Genomic DNA, 9,083 nt, shown 5'->3' on the forward strand with positions numbered 1-9,083 from the left:
GTCCTGTGGAACGCGCACACGGCGTCCCTGGCCCCGTCCCTGGGTCGACGCCAGCTGCGCCGCCGCCCGCTCGCGTCTAGCCGACGCAGTCTGGGACTCCCTGCCCTGTCTGATGCGTGCTGGCTGGTTGCCTGACATGCTTCTGTAAACAATCGAAATCGATTAATATGCGAGACAAATGAAAAAACAAAAAAAAATGCACTTCTGATACAGTTCGGAAGTTCATTTCCGAAACTGGGATGGAGGTGTTTTTGGAAATGAACTTCCGAAACACTCCTGCGCAGAGCTTTTCTGCAACCTTCAATGGCAGACCCCAAAATCAAAATTCAAACCTATGTATACACATTCTAAACATCCTAAATATCACTATAAACCTAACCTAATACATTTTTTGCTATTTGTAAACACCCTAATATACATTTTAATCATAGATCTTAAAATCAAAATGCTTACCTATTGAATAGATTGGAGGACTTTAGAATGTAATAGAGCAAGTAGATGGAGCCTTTGAGGTAGCTTGGAACTGGTTTGCAAAAAAATCTCTTTGGGGTTGAGTTTGAAGAAGATTAGGGTAAATGATTTGGGGGAGGGGGCTGTTTTGCTTAATCTGCAAAACGCGCAGTATTTCGGAAATGAACTTCCGAAAATGTGTTTTCGGAAATGCATTTCCGAAATAAGTTAAATTTTTCAAAAAAAAAGGCGCTTTCGGAGATGCATCTCCGAAAACACTTTTTTCTTACATTTCGGAAATGCATTTCCGAAGTCAGGGGTAGTTTGGGTTTTTCACCAGAGGTGGACTAGAAGGTAGGGAGGTTGGCAAAGAAATTTTCATCAAATATTATGTCATGTGGATAAATTTTATTAGACTTTATATGATGTGTTTCTTCCAATTTGAATGTTCGAAATAAATGTAATTATATTGAATTGTGTTAAATTTTTTCATAACTAAAACAAAATTATTAAAAACAAGTAATTCTATTTGAAACACACTCGCAAATCCAACTTATAAATAATCAGGTTGGTTTGAATCAGTTTTGACCGTCAAATTACAAATTGAATGATGAACCTAATCCATTAAAGCTTGATTGGATCAGACAGATTTGATCAAATTCGATCCAATCCAACTCGTGCATATCTTTATAGAAAACTTCGTAAGACAATGAAATAAATGAGCCTTCACACTTACCATCAAGCCAAATGTTTTTTGATATTAAATATTGAGCTTTAATTATATTTAATCATTTCTAGGTCTCCCTTGCGCCACATTTAATAATAATAATAATAATAATAATAATAATAATAATAATAATAATAATAATAATAATAATAATAATAATAATAATAATAATAATAATAATAATAATAATAATAATAATAATAATAATAATAATAATAATAATAATAATAATAATAATAATAATAATAATAATAATAATAATAATAATAATAATAATAATAATAATAATAATAATAATAATAATAATAATAATAATAATAATAATAATAATAATAATAATAATAATAATAATAATAATAATAATAATAATAATAATAATAATAATAATAATAATAATAATAATAATAATAATAATAATAATAATAATAATAACACATATATAATAATAATAATAATAATAATAATAATAATAATAATAATAATAATAATAATAATAATAATAATAATAATAATAATAATAATAATAATAATAATAATAATAATAATAATAATAATAATAATAATAATAATAATAATAATAATAATAATAATAATAATAATAATAATAATAATAATAATAATAATAATAATAATAATAATAATAATAATAATAATAATAATAATAATAATAATAATAATAATAATAATAATAATAATAATAATAATAATAATAATAATAATAATAATAATAATAATAATAATAATAATAATAATAATAATAATAATAATAATAATAATAATAATAATAATAATAATAATAATAATAATAATAATAATAATAATAATAATAATAATAATAATAATAATAATAATAATAATAATAATAATAATAATAATAATAATAATAATAATAATAATAATAATAATAATAATAATAATAATAATAATAATAATAATAATAATAATAATAATAATAATAATAATAATAATAATAATAATAATAATAATAATAATAATAATAATAATAATAATAATAATAATAATAATAATAATAATAATAATAATAATAATAATAATAATAATAATGATGATGATGATGTAAGTCACATGCTTGATCTATTTTTGTGATAAAACAAATTAATCTCATGAAAGTGGCTCAAAAGAGCTCTCTACCCCTAAAAGGCTGACTCACTTGTTTCTATTTGAAGTATTTGATTGACAAAAAAGTTAAATAGGACCCTCTAATTGATGATAGGATAAGATGTGAGCTCTATGTACCAATTAAGATAAGTGTGGTGTTTTTGCACTAGCTAATCGTTTTCAAAGAAGAAAAAGGACCATCACAAAATTTAATTTTAATTACCTACAAAATTAATAATAAGCAAGCTTTTGAGTTTGATTTTCATTAAAAGAATGCATGTGCATAGATGTGAAATTCAAGTACAAGTGGAGCCTTAAGTCAAGGCCATATGCAAGTACATTGGATCTAGTTACAACTTGTCAACATTAATCTCTTCTCATATTGGATTTTATCTTTAATTTCAATATAATTGTGGCCAAAGTGAAGCTACGTACAATTAGTTAGAGACTTAAAATTGGAGAGATAGTGTTTAAGTTTTGGAAAATTGTAAGGTAAGCAAAAGGGGAAGCCTTATATTATGAGAATGTGCACCTCTATGCTTCTTTATAGGCATAGGTGCTCTTAGCCACGATAGAAGCACTTATGGTGAAGGCTTTTCAATCTTGAAGTCTCTTTCACTATCATTCAACAGAACTTCTATAATTATAGCTATTAGTAACATCTAGGGGTATAATTTGTGATTGAAAAATGATTAAAGATCATTTTCTTCTTTAAACTTCTATTCTATTCTCTCCTTAGTCTTGCAAATAAATGAAAATATTAAATGGTTTCTAATGTATAGTCTCTTGTGTTTTGTCACATTCATCTTATCATTATACAAATTACAATGATAAAAACTAGTACACTAAATGTGACAAATTATTGAGAGCTATTTGTAAAATGTTAGGAACTATTTATTATTATCATCTATTTGAATTGATAAATAATAAGTTAGAAGGAAGAAATTGGCATTTTAGTTGTTGAAAAATGTGAATTATGGTGTTATCTCTTACCGTGGGAGGCCAAGTTTCCATCTTTTTTATTTCGTTTTTCAACAATTTAGCGGAGATTTTAAATTGTTATGATTTAAATTAAATAAAAAGTTTTGAAATACCGGGGGTTATTGACCTCAAACATATTGTACTGAAAAAAATAATATTACATACTATAACAGTTTAAAACCCTTGTTAAATTGTTAAAAAAAAAATAAAGAATCTAGGTATTTCACAGGAGTCAGCACCCAAGATACACTACTAAGAAAATTCATCCCGCGAAAAGGGATACCACAACAGATAACAAGCCATTGTGAGGTAAGAGGTGATTGTATATAGGATGCTTTCAACCACGGACGTGCGACCATGATTATATGTCTGGAAGCGCGCTAACTATCACAATGGTTATTCCAAATAAACGTTGTGATATAATTTAAAGAAAAACATTTAACAACGACTTTTTTAAACAATCATTGTGGTATATACACTGAGTTTATTATAAATTATGTGGAATGCTTATTTCGCCCATGCTCACTAAACATATAACCTTTCATTCTAATCTAGAACATTATAATATGACCAATTAAATTATATTAGAGGAACAAATTACACATTTAATGCTAGACAAACATTCTTCAGCTCCTTATCCATATTTTGCTCTTTAATTGTTAGAGCTTGTTTTCATGCTCATAGTTCTTCAACCCCTTTTCATTCACCTCTAGTTCATTTTACAACATATTATTTACATTGCAAACTAAATTAGATGTGGAGGATGAGGAGGTTGAAAAATAAGAAGCACTAAACCAAGTTCCCATTATTAAAGAGCAAAATGCAGATAATGGACTAAAGGATTATTGTCTAGAATTGAACGTGTAACTTGTTTTCAAATATAACTTATCTATTATATTATAATTTTCAAACACAATCCGAAAAGATATATATTCGGTAAGATGTTGGAAAAACAAGCAAACCACATAAGATATAATAAACTCATCTAAAACAAAAATTAACAACAACATTCATCAACAAACTCTTAAACAACATAGAACATACATGTTCCATAATAGAATTCAAAATGAAAGGAAAGGAGGATGGAGCTGAAGTGAGAGAAGCAAACATGTGTTTGCAACGCTCACACAAGTTTGTTGTACTCACTTTAGCTTCATCCTCATTAATTTTTTCATCCATCAAACCATACCTACAAGTACAAACAAGAAGAAACATAAACAGTTAAAGGGACAAGTCAGACCATTAAATCTTAGGGTTTGAAACAAAAACAATAGCTAAAATTTAAACATTATATGTTAGGGTTTGAAACATAAACAATAAGCAGAAACATAAGCATAAACAAAATCGGAGCATAAGTTTAATGTACGAACCTGAAGGTAGCCATTGGTTTGAAGAAGACGGCATAACTGTATTAGTTTGGAGACGAATTTGAATGTTGTCATAGGTGAGATTACGTAGAAGTTAGGATTATGTTTTGAGAGAGAATGGTGAAATATGTTAGGGTATTTTTTTAAGAGAAACGATTGTTATCTACTGAGCGAGAGATGATTTCGCTTATATTTAATAAATATCACCTTTTACCACGGTTGATAAGTTGTACCGTGGTGAAAAGATTGAACATTATACCGCCGTTGACTAAAAGAACCATTGTGATATACAAGGACAATCCTATTTTGTGACGATAAAATGGAAAATTGAAGGAGCTGAGATTGGAACCATGTAACTCCTGGTACATTTCACTACGGGTCTTAACAATGAGCGTAGTGAAATGTCTTTTAGTAAATACAAAAAAAAAGCCCAAAAACAAGATGTTACCACAATTAACAAGAAGGCCGTGGTAATATTATTTTACAAAATGTATTTTCTGTGATAGTGATAGTACACTATAAGATAGAAATTTTGTGTTTGTAAGGTGCAAGTTGGAAAAATATATTTTGGAGGAGATTGAATTCATAACATTTGTGAAAAGTTTCGCGAGAATGCATTGCATTTGGCACGAACACAATGTTTTTGGGAGAACACGACGTAATCATGCGTTTATTAGGAATACAATGTGTTTTTCCTAACACCTATAAAAGACACTTTACAAAAATTTTTGGTTACGAAATTGAGATATGAGAAATTTTAATAGGGAAAACTTTAAGATCTAATTAGATATATATATATATATATATTCTTATGACACGCTGTTCTAAGAATTAGAAGACTTTCAAGGATATTTAAAGATATTGGAAAATACTCATAAACACGTTGAGTTTTGTGTGATTCATATGATGAGTGAAAGAGAGATTGAGAAACACTTTGATAAAAAAAATATGAGATATTATTAAAAACCTAAAATGCTACCTTTTGTAATTCATCTTGTAATTATTTAACAACTCTTGAATTATTTTGGATCAAAGAGCATCTCTCTCTCACTCACACACACAGTAGAACAATTTGATCGAATTGGATAAGAAAATTATGTGTTTACTTGTTTTTTTATTTTCTTTCTTTTTGTGGTTTTGCTTATCCTGGTTGGCAAATTATTTTTGTTTGAGATCATTTATTTTGTTTGTCATTTTTCTTTGTTCCAAAATTCATTTTTTCTTGATTTGTTTGACCTTTGATATTCCAATTTTGCAACGTGTGGTGCCTACCGAGAGAAATGGTTACATTTATGAGTGAGTGTAGATACATGCAGTCTTAATTAAACAAAATTGGGTAGAAACATTGAAAAATGAGATATTGTGCATATAGGCATATAAAACAAGTAGAGACGACTAAGATGTTGGCCTTAAGTGCCATTATCTTGTGCCTCAGAGATAAAGTCATAAAAAAAAGTATTTATGTGAGGTGTGTTCCCAAGCTTAAGTGAAATGTGTTGTCTATAAAAATATTCGGTGATTTAGACTATTGCACTAAAATTGAATGCGAAGTGTTGAAATTTTTTCCTAGAACGTTAATTATAGATAAAGTGTCTAAATTGTGTAAGCTGTATATTTTAAATTGTTCCACCGTTATTGATCATGCATAATTTTCTAATCAAAACTTTCAAGAAAATGTCAAGTTATAACATTTTAAATTAGGCATGTTAGTGAAAGAAGCTTTGTTGAGCAAGCGAAACAAAGTTTTTTAGGAAGTGAGAAATTGAATAAACTATATTTTTTATCATTGTATACTAGGTGTAGGTGAAGAACACAAGATGAATATTAGGATTGGTGTGCATAAATATAGGAAATTGTTTAAGTATGTTCACTTAAATTTATAAGGCCCGACAAGAACTACAACTCATGGGGGTGGTCTTGATTTCCTTATTATTATTGATGATTTTTCTAGAAGAGTGTGAGTCTACATTTTGAAAAATAAAAGTGACGCATTTGAAAATTTTAAGGAATGACATACTCTTATAAGAAATCAGTTTGGGATGAAATTGAATTTGTTGAAAACTAACAATGACATGGAGTTGGTTTGAGAACAATTTAACAAGTTTTGCAAAAAATAAGGTATCAGAAAGCATAGAACTGTTGGTGGAACACATCAAGAAAATGGCCTAGATGAATGAATGAATAAGATCGGTTTAAAAATGGTAAGGTATATGTTGTTTGGAGCTGGATTACCAAAGAGTTTATGGAGTGAATTTCTACAACAACTTACCTAATCAACAAATATTCATCCACACGAATAGACTTCAAACATCTATGGATATTTAGAGTGGGAAACCATTAGCCTGCTCAAATTTGAAGGGTTTCAAAACTTTGGCAATTGCGTATATCAAGCAAGTTAAGCTTGATACTAGGGCTGTAAAATATTTCTTTATTTGACGCAACAATATTCAACAATATTATATTACTAATTGTAGTTGCGGTGAATAGAATAAAGGTGATGCTACCTACATTTAATCAAGCAACAGCCTTTAGATTTTGATATGTGGATAAATGATCGACGACCTACCTCTTTGGACAAATATATATAGCCTTAGTCCTCTCTTAACGGGTACTATTTTTTTCCATATAAACCCAGTGACGTAGAGCCTGGCTTGAACCATCATGAAGCGTGGTGGATGACTTATTCCTTTAATATATAAGACACAAGTTTAGTCGGTCAACGAGACTTGAAACTGTTCAGTTCCTCTTAACGTAGTTTTGCTGGTGGTGGGAACGTGTTTGGCGAGTCATCTCCAAAAATGTAGCAAGCTCACTCCCATGCCTTGCACATGTTTAACCTTGTTTGATATCCTTTTAGACTTCTCGATCCGTCCTATTTATAAGATATCTAATAGACTTAGATTATAATAACAGTCCAAGTTCTCTCAAATATGAGACATAAGGAAAGATATAACGGTATGCAGTCTCTCAAACACAATATAAAGACGAGATGGTTAAGAAAAGATATAACGGGTCCAATAACTAAAAAAAATCAAATATTAATTCTCTACCACATTATCAAGAAAATATTCCTAGCTGAAATCATGTGATTGCTAAATTTTAAATTAAAATAAAATATATCAATATTAAAATAAGAATAATGCTATACTTACACCCCAAACTTACACCAATACTTACACCAAACACTGTTCACCGTATTTATACGGTGAACAGTGTTTTTTAAAATAAAATAATAATATTTATAAAAAATATTTTTTATTTTTAAAATTATGGACGACACTGTTCATGTAAGGACGTGCATTAACCAACTTCATTACTGCATTAACCAAGTTTTTACACTGCATTAACCAATTTTGGTGACTGCTAAAAATCAATTTTAATACTTGGATGTTGCATTAACCAACTTCATTACTGCATTAACCAAGTTTTTACACTGCATTAACCAAATTTGAGTAATGCTATTCTTACACCCATGAACAGTACTTTCCAGTAGTCATTAAATTTGGTTAATGCAGTGTAAAAAATTGGTTAATGTAGTAATGAAGTTGGTTAATGCAACATCCAAGTATAAAAATAATTTTTAGCAGTCATCAAACTTGGTTAATGCAGTGTAAAAACTTGGTTAATGCAGTTATGAAGTTGGTTAATGCACGTCCTTATATGAACAGTGTCGTCCGTAATTTTAAAAATAAAAAATATTTTTTATAAATATTATTATTTTATTTTAAAAAACACTGTTCACCGTATAAATACGGTGAACAGTGTTTGGTGTAAGTATTGGTGTAAGATTGAGGTGTAAGTATAGCATTGCTCTTAAAATAATCTAATAGAATGAATACAAAAAAAGCCTGAAAATAAGGCAGAAATTCTCATACTTTAATAGTATATATTTATAGTACATAGTACTGAGTGAAGAGTAGAAACAAAGTTGTGCTAGTCCTCCAACTCCAAGGATGAGCTGTTGAATAGAAGTCTTACTGGAAGAGAGAGACAATATGACGAAGACTGCTTTGTCTTATAATCAAAACAAGGGACCACTCTCCTTGTCGGTTCCTAACACATTCTTCACCAATCATAACCACCTTCTATATATAAATGTCTTTCTATCATCATCATCATCACCATAAGTTCTATAAGAGCTATGGCTGCAGCATCATAAAGATTTGGATTTTGTACAATACTATAGTACTAGTAAATATGGTAAGAGAATCTTCATCAATGAGAATTCCAAAGGCTCCTCAGTTAATGCGAAGGTGTTCAATGCAGTTCAAAGAGCAGAAAACTAGATTGTATATCATGTGGAGGTGCACTATTTTGCTTCTAAGGTGGGATGATAAACTTGATAATTAAGGTTTATAAGATTGTTATTGTTATGGGAATATAGATAGTGTTAGTGAGCTTTCTGTTATCATGTTATGTGTATACTCACAAATTTAGTT

Source organism: Vicia villosa, linkage group LG1 (assembly GCF_029867415.1).
Source record: "Vicia villosa cultivar HV-30 ecotype Madison, WI linkage group LG1, Vvil1.0, whole genome shotgun sequence".
NCBI classification, from domain to species: domain Eukaryota; kingdom Viridiplantae; phylum Streptophyta; class Magnoliopsida; order Fabales; family Fabaceae; genus Vicia; species Vicia villosa.